The sequence below is a fragment of the Phalacrocorax carbo genome, chromosome 10 (assembly GCF_963921805.1).
Source record: "Phalacrocorax carbo chromosome 10, bPhaCar2.1, whole genome shotgun sequence".
Taxonomy (NCBI): domain Eukaryota; kingdom Metazoa; phylum Chordata; class Aves; order Suliformes; family Phalacrocoracidae; genus Phalacrocorax; species Phalacrocorax carbo.
This window is the reverse complement of record NC_087522.1, coordinates 17945397-17959151: the sequence shown is the minus strand read 5'-3', so window position 1 is coordinate 17959151 and position 13755 is coordinate 17945397. Positions and strand designations below refer to the sequence as shown.

Here is a 13755-nt window from a genome sequence, read left to right as displayed (position 1 = left end):
GGTCCACCAAACACTCTGTGAAGATGCTTTCGGCAACATGCATCCCTGATCTTGCACTTCACAGAATCACAGAACCACAGGTTGGAAGGGACCTCAGGGATCATCTAGTCCAACCTTTCTAGGAAGAGCACAGGTTAGACAAGATGGCCCAGCGCCCTGTCCAGACAACTCTTGAAGGTGTCCAACATGGCCGAGTCAACCACTTCCCTGGGGAGATTATTCCAATGATTGACTTATATTAGTTCGCTTGTCCTTTCAGTCCCAGAGTCTTCAAACACTGCAGGGTCTGCTGCTATCAGTTTAGTATGACAGCAAGAATCAAGACATCTTTCTGAGAAGGAGGTGAAGAAAAAGATTCAGCATGATTTATTCTCATCTCTTCCTGGTACAGCAGAAACAGTCAAACATACTATGTAAGGCGAAAGGGGAATAAGCCTCCCATGGTTCTCCATCAGTCTGCACATATTTGAAGAACTGGAACAGGAGAGGGATCACCCACAAACCAAGCAAGAGAAGCCCCAGCAGTTCAATTGTTTCCTTGAAACGAACCCAGCAAGTTCCCCAATGGGAACAAGCTCCCCTTTTCTCCTACGTTCCTAAGATGACAATATCCTCCCCATTTAACAAATCCACTTACCTAACAAATCCTCCTACCCCTATTTATCCAAAAGAAAAGCTGCTCTGCATGGCATTGACTTTTGATGCATGTCACCTATTTTGGGTGGTGTCTACACCAATCTTGCATCCAGCCAAGTTTGGACGCCCTCTCCCAGGGTCAGCGGGCTCTTTCTGCAGGTGCAGGAAACACCACAGGTGAGAGATGTGAATATATAACAAGCAGGAGAGAATTCCCTCCCCAGCAAACCATTACTTTCCCTTTTTGGAAGGAGAAGGAGGAAGTCTCCAAATGAACTGTGAACCGAGAAGAAACCCAAAGTTGATGTAGAGGAGCAAGTCTCCTGTGTTTCATTCTGAAAGCCACTGAGGGCCACAGGCATAGGGAGCGTGCAAAGGAAAAAAAAAAAAAGCCTTTCCTTCCAACACTCAAAATTCAACAGGAAGAAGAAAGAAGCCGGAATTTGTTTTAAAGAGCTGGCAGCCAGAAAAGCCTGAGGACCCCAACCTTCCCTACCCACCCTCACAAGAAACCAGAACAAATCAGTCCATCCAGCCAGACCCTCGGTGCATAGTGTGGAGCCAAACTGCAGGATGTCTTTGCCAGCTCAGATCACTCATATTCAGCAGTTTTAGGGTTTTTTACCTACTGGTAGAAATTCCTCTGGTCTGTACCACATAACAGGTGTGAGTACAGGACCCTTTTGGACTAACCCTACCAGCTCCAAGGCTTATCTACACACAGCTGTAATAACTCTATGCTCACCATGGCTTCAGGAGCCTTGCTTTGTGGTATTTCTACATGTATTCTCAAAATATCAGGTATGCCTATTTCCAAATGGTCCATTAATTGTTGTCACTAAAGCGTAAAAACATATTGAAAGCAACAACTTCAAGGTTGGCTTGGAAACAGTAACATGAACACAAGTCACACTGAAATGGTTTTATTCAAATTTAATTGCATTTGTCTCAAGTGTTCCAGATTTCCTGTCGCACCTAAGTGCTCAAAGGCTTCAGCAGTGACTCTCTACTACAAACATACTCATTTGTTTAATGATACTTGACTGAGTGTTCCTCCTCCACCCTCCAAAACATCGAAGGCTTTGTTTCTAGCTTTTGTTCCTCTAATGACATGGGAAACCTGTTCTCACCCTTCCAAACACGCAGCTCAGAAGCAGGAGACTACTGGAACCAAAAAAAGTGTAGTGCTAGGTTGCTAGGTTACTTCTGACATAGAACACTTCAACGTAGGCTGGAGCCGCCCTTGGGGGAAGGTCCAAGCGCCACCACCGAAGTTACCCCGGGCTCGAGGTGGGATGGCTGCATCCTGGCCAGGTGCAGAACTGGGGCAGCAAGCCTATGCAGGATTTCAGAGCCCATCTGAACTGACAACAAGTAACTCCATAAAACATGGCAGAAGGTCACATACTAAGGACTAGGCATTTTAAGATACTGAACATTTTGCAGTGACTGGTGCAGTTTCACGTGGAGTCCTCTGCAACAAGTCCAGGTACTTCTGTGATGGGGGCTGTTTAGTTACCGAACAGACCATCTGGGCTTATAAATCCAGGGCTGCAGATTCTGCTTCCCTTTCTTCCCAACTGGGTTAGAAAGCAGCACAAAAACCCCATGGCACATCCCAGAATAAATCCTCTCACTAGCTCAGGACTTGCTTTTACTAACCCAACCTCTCCAAATACAATGTACATGCTATAATCTCTAAAACAAGATTATAATAACCAGAAGCAGAAGAAGCCTATTACTGCCAATGCACAAACAAGCAAACTACAAAAGCAGGGGGGCAGACAGTTGCATCTCTCAACTTGCAAACCCTGGGAATTTGGTGAGCACAAGAAGCCTCTCAGGCTGCAGAGGTGAAGTCCAGGTGAGCATAAGACACAAGCCCGTCCCTGACCAGGCAACTAAATACTAGAGAACGAAGCATGAGACAACTAACTCACCTTTCTAGCCAGACTGAACCTACCACACTGTCAAAACTAAGTTTACTGTAATACAAGCAAGGGTGATCCAGAGAGCAAAGCATAAAGACTAATTTCTTTTTTAGAACTGCTTCAAATTATTTCCCTCCTTCTGGCACCCTTCACGCGGCCTTCAGAAAGGGCTGTTTGTGCAGACGCAAGTACACAAAGCAGATGTTTCAGAGGGGGCAGAAAAAAAAGCCTGGAATGGTTTATTGGCTGAGATGTAGATTCTCAGAAGATGGGAGAAGAGGCTGAGATGCAATGCATAGCTTGGGAAGCCCAGGACTTCAGGGTGTGATTGTAAGCCCTGGGCTTACAAGTCTCACCACAACACCACAAAAACACCCAGGACAACATTAATGCTTCTCCAGCGGCCACTGCATGCTCAGCTATCTCACTATGCCCAGCACACATCAGGCCCTCCAAGCAAAGGAGCAGAAAGAGGTCTGGAATTTGCTTCTCACGCTCCACCAAAGCTTTGCAGGTCTCTGCCATGCTGGCAACCAAGTCACCTGCCCTTCACAAGGGACCTGCCTCTGTGCTCTGCGCTTTCAGTCCTACCTCTCCTGCTGGAATCCCTCCTTCATCCGCTACACCTCTGCCACACCACTGGCACTGCCAGCCTGCCCCCACAACACCACCAGTGGATGGATGCTCCACAGAGCCTGGAGATGTGCAACAGAAGTCCAAGAGTAAGTTCCCTGTTGCACACCAAGGTCTCCAGCATCTCCCTTGGAACTTTCAGGGTAAATAGCTTCCCACAAGGCTTGTTTCTGCTTTCTGCATCCTTTTGCTGTGCTCCTGCCAGCACAGTAGTCCTAGAGCTCCAAGTAGCCAGGAGAGGATTAGCTAGCTGCTGCATCCATTTAGGAGGCATGGGGTGGGGGGGGGGTGGGAAATCAGCAAGGATATCCACATTTTATTTCCCCCCAGCAGTAATCTCCTCATGCAACACAGTGAGTAGGGTGAAGAACTGCCACCCCCCTGGAAAAACAAGGCATGTGGCCATGCAAAAGGGAGGCAACAAATGCCTTTTAATCCTCTGCAGCCAAAGGCAGCAGCAAAAGCCATGAGGTCCTGATCAGCTTTTAAAGCCAAAGTGGAACCGAACATTATTTTTCCATTAAAAGAGTTTCACTTACAACATTGTTATACTTTCCCCTAGCAGAAGGGCCCCTCAAGCAGCCCTCCATTTCATGCTGCATTTGCTCAGGACCAGAGAGGAGCCGTGTGGATCCCAGTCTGGCACTGTGCCCTGTGCCCCACTGCAGCACACACTCCCCGTTTCCTGCCCTTGACAGCCTCTGTCCTCTAAAAACTGTTAGTTTGGGCTCCTTTTATCTCCTGCACATTTTGCTCAAGCCCAGTTTCCCACTGGACTCTGGCAAACGGATTTTCCACAGGGATATTGGCACTTGGTTCTGATGAGTCTTGCCAGGGGATGCGGTTCCCGGCACCAAGTCCTCTCCCTTCGGTTTTACCCCTCAGAAATAGCGATGACAAACTCAGTGTAATGCTACTGGTATTTCACCAGGGGATATTGTAGCAGAGGGAACAGTAGCTCTTTTTACTGAAGAACTACAATGCATTATTAAAAAAAAAAAAAATCAGAAGACTGCTAGGCTGTGCACAACGTTACCTAAAAGGGGGACATTCAGCCTGCAAACAAACCCTGGCTGCAACCAGCCCTTGTAACAGTCAGCAGCGCTGCTCTCCCCGTACAGTACCATGGGACATCCTGAGAGCTGTCACTGTCTCATGCCAGGATCCTGGTGGCCTCTGCAGTGCTGGGGACACTCCAGAGCCAGGACCCATGCAGGGAACACCAGAATTGGTGTCATTTAAGCAAGAACTCAAATTTGCATCAAATACCACTGCCACCCAATTGCTTGTTTCAGCTAGATTAGTTGCCTCAAATACGATAACATTCAGCAAGCAACTTCAGCAGTTTGGCATTGTCACTATTTCCTCCTATTACAAGGGGTTTTTTGCTGTTACAGCATAAGGAGTTGGCCAGGATGAAGCAGTGCTCGGAGCACACTGAGCACCAGGCCGCCCAGACCCCTTCTCCCAGGCAGCCTCCATGCATCTCTCTGCTTTAAGAGCAGTTTTGTCCCTAGAGAAGGGGAAAGACCCTGACCAAAACCAGGGCTAAAACAGGCATCGTCCCCAGGACATTCACAACCATAAGGAAACCTCACGCCTGCAGCAGTGGAGCCCTGCCCCAGACCTGCAGCTCGCCAGGGCTCTCACTTCCTCACCTCCATTAAGGAAAAACCCCAGCCCAGCCCCAAAACCACAACAGCAGTGTACTGCTGAAGTACCTACGACCACTTACATTGATTTGAGTTCTGCTTAAACTCACCATCAGCCTGCTTTCCCCTTGCAGAGCAAACACCATCCACTGGAGCTTGGTGATACCAGCAGTCTGCAAAGACACTGTCCCCAAGGCTGCCCTTCATCATATTTCCTCCTCTTCTCTCCACTCCCACAACCTGCAAGGCCATTACTAAATGTACTCTGTCCTATACCAACACCAGCAGAGATTCTATGGAGAAGGGGAAGCCTCATCACAAACCCAATTTTGGGAAAAGGAGACAATTTCTGTCCAACTCAGAGTAATGCCGAAAGCCCAAGCTGGCATTTCCACTACTCCATTACATCTTCAGGGCTATTCTTCGTGCTTGGATGTTTTGGGTTCCCAAAACAAGGTTCATGTGTATGGATGATGAACTCCCTTTGAGACTGTACGTATCCCAATGTCTTCCTACTATCAAACAGAAATGCACAAAGATATTAAGAAACAGTGATTTTTATGCCTTATGAAATCCATGACAACTCTCCCACTGTGTTCACTTAAAGTTCTGTCTACACTGGGAATTCTCAGACCCAGACCTACAGCTCAGCAGCTCCAGTGGCAAGCCTTTAGTAGCATCTCATGCATGCTTCACCATCATCACACAACCCAGCCACGTGTGGACCTGTCTCTACCTGCATCACCAGCGATGCACGGGCCATTGCAGCCCTGCTGCCACCAGCAATGCTACAGTACGGCTCAGCTCAGAGCTCCACTAGGTAGAGGCATCCTGTTAAAGATCAGTTTATAGAATCATAGAATTGTTTAGGTTGGAAAAGACCCTTAAGATCATTGAGTCCAACCATAAACCTAACACTGCCGAGTCCACCAATAAACCATGTCCCTAAGCACCACATCTATTTATCTTTTAAACATCTCCAAGAAGGGTGACTCAGCCACTTCCCTGGGTAGCCTGTTCCAATCCCTGACAACTCTTTCAGTGAAGTAGTATTTCCCGATCTCCAATCTAAACCTCCCCTGATGCAACTTGAGGCCATTTCCTCTCATCCCATCACTTGTTACTAGGGAGAAGAGACCAACACCCACCTCACTACAACCTCGTTTCAGGTGGTTGTAGAGAGCAATAAGGTCTCCCCTCAGCCTCCCTTTCTCCAGGCTAAACACCCCCAGCTCCCTCAGCTGCTCCTCATCAGACTTGCTCTCCAGACCCTTCCCCAGCTTCAGGCCCTTCTCTGGTCACGCTCCAGCAACTCAACGTCCTTTGTACCGAGGGGCCCAAAACTGAACACGGGATTCAAGGTGCAGCCTCACCAGTGCTGAGTACAGGGGCACGATGACTGCCCTGCTCCTGCTGCCACGCTATTCCTGATAAAATCCAGGATGCTGTGGCCTCCTTGGCCACCTGGGCACACTGCTGGCTCATGTTCAGCTGGCTGTCAGCCAGCACCCACAGGGTCCTTCTCCACTGGGCAGCTTCCCAGCCACTCTTCCCCAAGTCTGTAGCATTGCATGGGGTTGTTGTGACCAAGTGCAGGACCCGGCCCTGAGCCTTGTTGAACCCGAATACATTTGGCCTTGGCCCATTGATCCAGCCTCTCCAGAGCCTTCCTTCCCTCCTGCAGATCAACACTCCCACCCAGCTTGGTGTCATCTGCAAACTTACTGAGGGTGCACTTGATCCCCTCATCCAGATAATTGATAAAGATATTAAATGCATCTGGCCCCAACACTGACCAGCCGCCAACTGGATTTAAAACTCCATTCACCACAACTCTTTGGGCCTGGCCATCCAGGCAGTTTTTTACCCAGAGAAAAGCAGACCTGTCCAAGCCATAAGCAGCCATTTTCTCCAGGAGAATGCTGTGGAAAATTGTGTCAAAAGCTTTACTGAAGTCCGGGTAGACAATATCCACGGCCTTTCCCTTACCTACTAAGTGGGTAACATTGTCACAGAAGGAGATCAGGTTAGTCAAGCAGGACCTGATTTTCATAAACCCATGCTGAGTGGGCTGGTTGTCCTGTACATGCTAAATGATGGCACTCAAGATCATCTGCTCCATGACCTTCCACAGCACCAAGGTCAGGCTGACAGGCCTGTAGTTCCCAGATCCTCCTTCCTGCCCTTCTTGTAGATAGGCGTCACATTTGCTAACCTCCAGTCAGCTGAGATCTCCCCAGATAGCCAGGACTGCTGGTAAAGGATTGAAAGTGGCTTGGTGAGCACTTCTGCCAGCTCCTTCAGTACCCTTGAGTGTACCCCATCTGGCCCGAGAAGACTTGTGTGTGTCTTGGTATAGCAGGTTGCTAACCATTTCCCCTTGGATTATGGGGAAATTTGAAAGGGGGATGAAAGATGCAATGCTTTCAAAGTGGAAAATGAAGACTGAGAGAAGCTTTGGAGGGTCTGCCAGACTTGAACAACTAGAGAAGCATGACTATCTTGCAGACTTGGTTTGGCTAGTTAAGCAAACAGCTGTACGGCAGATCTCACAAAAAGCACCATCAGAAGAGCAGCTCTGGGCAGCTTAAAACAGCACCAAGAACACGCATTGTAGTCCAAGAGGAGGTGGAAATGCTTTTGGCATGTGGGAGCGCAATAGTCACTGAAAGTACAAAATGCACAATTCCCCAAGGACAAATTCACTATCTGTGTCAGCAGGCACATTTCACAATGCGAACACAGTAGCAAGATCTCATATCACTACCTAATCCTATTCATCCCCATGAGCATGCCTTCCTGCCAAACCATCAGCTCGGACCTGATGAGTCAGATGGCATTTTAAGCTTCAAGTTGCTGGAGCTCTTTCTGCTGCGTCCCTAACTAGCACCTCACGCCCCTGACCACAGCATGCCAGATAAAACATGCTTCCAGAGAAGCACCACTGCTTCCAAGGAGAAGCTCACCAGAACCAGTCTGGCAGTGTTGTATCCACATCTTCCACAGGTGTTTTAATTTAAGCAAACAAGCAGAAGGAAAGGCTGGTGTTGCTCACTCCAGGCTCACATGGAGGAACCAGTCCTGTGTCTTACACCAGAAGCCCAAGCAGTATTTTGGAAGGACGGAGCCAGGCAGGAGAAATAAGGAAAAGCAAGCCATTGTCCACTCCCATCCCATTCCCTGCTCCCATGGGGACCTTACAAGCAGCTTTCTAGTGCTGGGAACCTGATGGTCCCAGGGGAGCGAGGAAGCTGAGGGTGGCGCAGCAGAAGCAGATCACCCTGCCCAAGCAGGGCCACAGGCTGCAGCTAATGGGAAGTTCTGCAAAAAAATCAAATATCAGAAAAAAAAAGAGGAAAGCTACTAGGTTCAAAGTGGATCTCATCTGACAACAAGCAGCAAAAAAATTCAAAACAAGAATAAAATTGAGAGACATTATGTAGGCAATTGTTGTAATGACTGTCAATTACTGGCTGTATTGAATTACATAATGCTATAGGCAACTCCGAAATGCTTTGAGAGTGTTCAGTTATAAGTAGTACCAGGCCAAAAATGACTCTGAACGCGCCGAACCACCATGTTGTGGTGAAGTATCATATTCCAGTCAGTTAATTATGAGATGACCCAATCCAATTTTTATTAGTCACAGCCTTAGAAAATATCCTGCCCCCGAGAAGGGAGGAAGCCTCTTGTGAATCCACCCCATCTTATAGAGAGATGCCCCGCGCTGTGTGGCAAACATTAAGCAAAACTTTGGAAGTTTTTAAAAGAAACCACCCAGGAAAAAGCCCTTGCAAGCATTTTTAATGAATAATTAAAAAACCCCCACACTCAAAACCTTTAGGTGGGGTCCTATTTACCTGCTTAGGCCTGACCCAGCCTTCAGCAGCATTCACCTAGTACAAACTGGCCTCGCAGCTGGGGATTCCTGGGTACTGCATCCACACCCCCCTTCCCTGGAAATCCCGCCTTTGCCTCCTTTGCCCACAGCATTTTCCAGCTCTACAAAGGTGGCACTGATGTTCTTCGTTCTGCTGAGAAGTGGAGGACAGAACATTTCTTTCTTTGCAGAAACAATCTCAAATTCCAGAGGAACATGTTAAACTTTTATCAAAATTTGTAATTAAAATAAATCAACACCCTGCTCAGCAATAGCTGTATTCTCAATCTGAAGGAGAAAGGAAGAATAAAAAGGTTTCTTAAATAAACTGGTAGCTGGGATAAAATTACCGTTGCTGCCTTCCTCCCAGCCCATGCAGACAAACCATGCCTTTGAGTATTCACAGTCCTACCAGACTTGATCCAGCCCAGATAAGCCATCAATCCGATTACGGCCACAAATATAAGTATGAAATATATCACCAAAAAGATCTGTCTGTGGTATGATTACACTCCTAACCCTGCCCAGCCGCTCCAAGAAGGGATGCCTTCAAGAAGCTTAAAGCCAAAACTTATGAGAAGAAAAAAAAAAGAGGCACAGAAATAATCTTTTTATTGGAGTCTTTGGGACATTTACAAATGAATAAACTTCTTTGTAAATTCCATTTTCAGCTAACCAGCAACCACCTCACCCAAAATACATTACATGAAATATGTTGGCTTGGAAGCATTTTCCTCTCAGAGGAAGGAAAAAAAACCTCCCATCTTTGAGCTTCTGCAGATAAAACATCCTTTGAAGGGAGAGGCAGACTGAGTGCTGCGGTCTGCTCCCAGCCAAGCCAGCCTGGTATTTGAGGTGAGGAAGGGCTCACGCCTGAACCAGCAAAACAAACAGGAGCTTTGCCATGAATTTCTATGGTGAAAACTGGGCCCTTGGTCAAAGCAAGCAAAATATTTCAGATCTGCTCCTCTTCCAAAACACACATCCACGTGAGCGTCTCCACAGGCATGCTCAAACCTATTAGACACAGCATCACCCTTGCTGCAGTCCCAGCTCCGCTCTCAATAGCTGACACCGAAGTTAAATACCAATTAAAACCTCCAAAAGGTACAGCAGTGGCAAGGCCGTTGGAAGCAATTTAAGCTTCACTTACAGTTACGTGGCCTGCAAATCCATGCAAGATAATTTTAGAAATCTCTTTACAAGCAAAGCTAGCATTCCCACTGCTCAAAGGGTGTAAGAACCCTCAGAAAATTAAAAAAAAAACACCACAAAAAAATACCACACACAACTGAGGTTTCCACATGACAGTGATCCAAACTATTAGATTTCACAGGGAAGTGGGAGAACACTAAGGGGAATAGGGAAGGCATCCAAGATCAGATGCAATGTTGCAACTCCAAGAGAGGACTACGCCAGAGGGAGGAAGCATTTGATCCAGGGCTGTGCACAATTCCCAAGGGATCCATCAGAGGTGAGCGGGAAAAGCAAGCCTGGATTCACCAGGGGAGCCACTGAAAAGCTATAGTTTGACACTATCCAGACTTCATTCCAGAAAGTAATTGCCAAATCTTGTGGATTGTTCTGCTTAAGAATAAACCCCATGATTCTCCACAGCCACCATCTGGAGTAACACCTGCTACCCCCAAAATGTGATTTCTTCTGCAGCACTCAGCTCAGGCTGGGCACCTCATTACAAGAGGCTGAAAAGGTGGTGGGAGGTCAGAAAAGCACAACAAACCTGATGAAAAGCTTCAGAAATAATCACGCAAGGAGAAGTTAAAAGCTGAATATGGGGAGCTCAGCTGAGGATCGCTGACTTGGAGGCAAAGGCAGGCTGGTACCCAGGGACAGACACCTGAAGGATGCAAATGTTAAAGAAAGCAAAACAAAGCACATTGAAATGAAGCTTAAACTGATCATCAAGAGACTCAAAAAGGCGTAAAATCTGTCAGCATGGAGGGCAGAGATGCCATAAAGCTTGGAACGTTTGAAAATAGGTTAGACAAACCCTGGGACTTCTCTTAATTGAGCAGAGGCAGCAAGATCATGTGGTGCAAGAGGCTTTTCCACCTCCAGTTGTCTTCTAGATCAAAACAAGAAAGGAAAAAAAAAACCAAAATGCCAGCAGGATGGCTTCTCCTCATGCCTTACAAACACTCAGTTCTCCTCTGCCCCAGTGCAATCATGCCTTTCTAGCTAGTAACAAATCCATCTTGTCCTCTGTCACTGCAATCAGACAGACAGAATGCAGCTGCAAAAGAGGCAAGAAAGTTATGTTTTTGCTGTTTTAAAAATATTGCACAATGGCCTTAGATTCCATATAACCCACAGAACTGCAAGATACAACCCCCCATCACTTTACAAGGTGACATAAGTTAGATAAAATGTGCCTCTACCTCCTGATTCGCCATCTAAACCAACCTTACTGCGGTCTTTGGTACGAGCCAGCAGGAAGCCCTTTTGCTGCCATGGCATGCACAGCAACTCCAAGGGAGCATCCACCCCTCCAGTGATAAAGGGGAGGGAAAGGGGACAGTAATACAATGCTGGTATAAACTGCCTCACATGCTACCAGTGAGTGGACCAGAGGTTTTGCATGGAAAGCCAGGGCATCTTCAAGACCGTTCTCCCCTGCATCTTGCTTACAACTCCACAGAGGATATAACAGGTCCTAGCAAGCTTTGTCAAACATGGGCTATTGTGGCACTTGAAAACAGCCACCTGTTACAGATTGCTGGGGGACTGTCATATGGCTGCATCTTCTCTGCTCCAGGCTACCCCTATCTAGGGTTGTCATCCCTAGCCGCTGGGACCTCAGCGCCATCCTTTCCATGCACCTTTTACCAGGAAGGTACTGGTAATAGCCTCAATCCCTATCAACTTCTATCATTTCAGAGAACAAACTGTCTTTATATTTCCATGATTTGGTCTCTTCAAGTCCATACCAGCACTTTACTGCCAATACCACAACCATGAGGCCCTTTAAGGCAGTCTTTCAACAACCCAAACTACTTAAGCAAAAAACCAACCCGACCCCCTGACTCCCCAGTTTTCCTACCCATGCAGGTTTTCATTGTGTAGAGAAAAACAGAGATCCACAGTCATGCCATTTTTATGGACTAAATGCCAGTTGGTCTCCTTCCTTTGACATTTAGCTAATAACTGTTTCAGCCAAATAATCTGACAGCACTGAGCTCAGTAGATCGTAAACGACTCTGGTGTTTTACTGAATGCTAAAGACAACACTTGCTGCTCCCCGGTACATGTGGTTACACACACACATGCTTTCCTTAACCCTTCAGCCCTCTCTGAGCCCTTAGATGAATCAGCTGGCTGCAGTGACTTGCTGTGCTTAAATTTAGCAGTTTGTTCCACCACCACCCCATGCATAGCTTCCACACACCCACTGTGTGGGCAGAAACCAGGAGGAAGGAGGGAAGAAAAGGAAGCAGGTACCTCTGGCTCTCACTGGGCAAGAGGGATAGTAAGAGGACTGGAATTTGCTCCTCCTTAACTCCCCGCTGATTGCCACCTTTATGAGCCATCGAACCCCTGCACCTCCCTTGCAAGCTTCCCAGTCCCAGTTGTAGTACCACCTCTGTTTACATCCTTTTAGTCATCTTAACACCATTTTATCCACCTGGTGATGTTCCTGTCCTTTAACTTCCACCTGAGCTGGATTTCCATTTTTCAAAAGACCCTGAAGTTACACCTGCTTAAAACAAAAGTAGGTCAAGAAACTTCCCCAGAACTCCTCCCTTTAGTACTCTGCACACCTGCTAGGAGCTTACAGACCCTGTCACCAGCTCCTCCTTGACACTCAGTGCACTTTCTTGCTTTTCCAAGCTGTAGGCTAGTAATAATGCACACAGGGGCATCACGAACATGACTCTTCCTCTTCTGGCACACCTCTGCAGAAGATACCAGGCTGCATTCCCTGGGGCACCTGTAACCTGTTGGCTCCGGCATTGCCCCATCAACCTCACCAGGGTGCTCAGCAATTGCTGAACCGAGAGACAGTTGCTCTGCACACCAAGAGCTAGCTATACGCGTCTTGTGCTGACGATAAACATAGCTAAAAAGCATAATGTATTTCAGCATGGACAGCATTACTTGTAGCTGTGGCCAGTGGGAAGGAACAAGCTACTTTAAAGGAACAGCCAAGGCAAGAAGCCTGCAGACAGCCACTTCGAAGCTGGGTCCATACGAACAGACAGCTTTTAGTGGCACAAAACCTCCCTGGACATCCTGCTTCAGTTTAGGAGAGACCCCAACTGTTCACAACCACTCCTCAGGCCAAGATCTCAAAGGACTTTACAGGCTTATTGTCGCACCCTTGAAGCTCTGGCACAAACCCCATGTCAGAATCAAGGCACAGGCACTGCACGGCGCTGGAGCAGCAGGTTGGGGCCGAGCTGCACACACTGCCAGCGCTAACAAATGCCAGACCCACCTGCCATGTCCCCACCACATGCACATGGTCTGTCTGCCCTTATTTCCTATGAACTTGAGCTGCTCCATACTAAACGTGCAGGGCTAAGGCAAACGGTCACCCAGTAAGCTCCCACTATGCCCTGAAATGATGGCCTTCATGCTTAGGGGCTGTGAGCCTCCAAGGAGCAACTTGAATACCAATGTGAACGGACTGGCTGTTTCTGTTTTCCCTGCAGGCAACAGCAGTGGGAGGAGGATGCACAGTGGCACACGGAGTGCCCGGACCACGGCTAGAAGATGCAAGTCAGATGCTTTACATTGAATAAAGCTTCTCTCACTCGGCGGGTAAGATGATCTCGTAACTCCCCCCGGTGCCATGGCACTACCTGGTTAATCACGCAATGAGGCAATAACCAATACCATCTGCACAGTGTCCCTTACCAGCAACGATCTAACAAAGAAGTTACATATCTCCACTTTATAGAGGTATTTTCTAAAATAAATGCCTCTATTTTATCTGTAAGAGGTGCTTTTACCACGAAGACAGAGACAAAAAACCCTCCTCCACCAAAACACTCCTTCACAC

The 13755-nt window shown here is 47.5% G+C and overlaps 1 protein-coding gene across 2 annotated transcripts in view; it reads right to left on the bottom strand.

Moving 5' to 3' along the window:
- Positions 1–13755, bottom strand: part of RAB11FIP3 (RAB11 family interacting protein 3) — an 81311-nt gene that overhangs the window by 65872 nt on the left and 1684 nt on the right. The window lies entirely within an intron of this gene.